At 40.8% G+C, this 2151-nt stretch overlaps 1 pseudogene; it reads right to left on the reverse strand.

Moving 5' to 3' along the window:
* Positions 1-624: 624 nt before the first annotated feature.
* LOC101292495 lies at positions 625-1550 on the reverse strand (annotated as a pseudogene).
* Between the last annotated feature and the right edge of the window lie 601 nt (positions 1551-2151).

The raw sequence follows: 2151 nt of genomic DNA on the forward strand, positions 1-2151 counted from the left end.
ATTGTGGAACTGCCACTTGTTGCAATTGTTTTGTGTATTGAGGCTTTTGCTTAGCTTGGATGCTCTTGATCACTTAGTTCTTGGCTTCTCCTAGTGTATATGGGAGAATGTTTCTACGTTTTATAATAGCTTGCTGATTAATTATAATACATTGTCCGGAGCTATTGCTAATTTTCTGTTAGGAAGAGTATTTAATCTGTTGTAAACTTTGTTAGTATATATATTGCCTAGAGAAAATGAGTTTGAAAATTTGAATGGGCTGGTGATTCGTGGGAAAAATGGGAAGTGAAAGTTTAAAAGAAAGGGGCTTGCTGTGTTGATGAGTAGTTTAACAAGAGGGTTATGATTGAGGCAATGCTCCTGAGGGAAACAAGCCTTGGGTCAATCAGTGGCGTGCCTTTACCCTGTTATTAGAGGAAAGGGGGGCATCTATAATTGTATAGTATGCTTGAGTTGGAGCAGACCTTTCATAGGTAATGCAGAAATACATTTTTGTTCTTAATCTGTCAAGGTATTGCTGCTTTATTCTAAACTAGAAAGTACTGATTTAGATGAAAATTACATGTGGAAGTTTCACGGGAGTCACTGACTTTGCTATAACACTAAACTAGTTTCGAAAAGTCATCAACAGCTTAAAATAGGGTCTTCGGTTATGACTTGAGAAAAGAAGGGGTCTCTGAGTAGCTCAGAGGCTGAAGGTCTTGCCCTCGGCTGCCCCAAGGATTTCTCGATAAATGCCTTCACCTCTGGATCGGTCACCTTGGACAAGGATTCAGGCCTTATACCAGTTGTGACTTTCTTGTAAATCTTGGCAACAGAGTCGCATTCACTGTATGGTATCTCCCTCGTTGCCATTTCCAGCAAACACATCCCAAACGAGTATATGTCCACCATCTCATTGTAGTCCTCCTCGTATAGCTCAGGTGCCATGAACTCAGGCGTCCCAATAACAGAGTTAGCTTTGTGGCTCCTACCCACTGCTGCTGCAAATCCCAGATCACCGATCTTCACCTGGCCATTTATTCCCATTGACGAAGATGTTACTGCAGTTGAGATCTCTGTGGATGATGCATGGCTCATGTGTATGGAGGTACTCCAATCCCTCAAGCACCTGCTTCGACCACTTCTTCAAAGCTTTGGTATTCACACGATGATGCTTCTTCCTGTAATCCCTCAGGTTCCCAGAGTTGCACACCTCTGTTACGAAGTTCAACGTATTGCGCTTGCCGTCCTTCCAAGCACTGTAACATTCGATGATATACTTGTTATCCAGCTCTGTCAATAGTTTAACCTCTGCGACAATGTGATTCGCAAGTACTGGATCGTCGCTCAAGTTCTTCAACGACACCTTATTCCATGCCACCTCGTTACCTTGCTGCTGATCGAATGCCCTGTACACCTTTTTTACAGCACCCTTGCCAAGCAGAGCATCATACCTCCCGAAACGCCGCGTTGGATCAACCTCCACAAATGGTTCCGAGTCTGGATCAAAAGTATTAGGATCTTTGCTTGTCATCTTCAAAGGTCAATCTGATCTGAAGATTCTTCGCAAACGTGAGGCAAGCACCAAAGTCAGTATCTTTGGTTTCAAAAGAACTGGTATTCGATTTTCTCTCCTGTTGCCTATAGATGCTTTTTATAGGAAATGCAATATAGTGGGTTTGGGGCTTTTCTTTTATACATTCATCATGTTATATCCCAAGTGGATATGGTTTCCGCCTAGTTGTAGTTTGATATTGATAACAAATCGGTTGATATAATGACTGTTTTCCTATAACAGAGGGGATTATAGTCTTACTATATTGGTCAGTAACAACGGCATATATCCTATTCCGACCACAACAATGGTATCAATTCATGCCGTTGTCAATGATCATATTCATCCATCTAAGATTAAGAAGATTTGGTTCATATTTTTTCCATTTTCCCCTTTTATGTGTTCCCTTAGATCATCCTTGTTGAAAAACTTGATCACCCCTTCAATATTGTTGGCACGGTGTTATTTATATATGTTGTCCCCATATAAATTTGGTGAAAATTATGAGGCATGCATCAGGTGGTTATATGTGAACACAGAGTTAACACGGAAACGAACAATATTCATGATTAGTTCTATTTTAAAAGATGGATCAATCATGTATGTGGTATCCC

This window comes from Fragaria vesca, linkage group LG3, assembly GCF_000184155.1.
Source record: "Fragaria vesca subsp. vesca linkage group LG3, FraVesHawaii_1.0, whole genome shotgun sequence".
Lineage (NCBI taxonomy): Eukaryota > Viridiplantae > Streptophyta > Magnoliopsida > Rosales > Rosaceae > Fragaria > Fragaria vesca.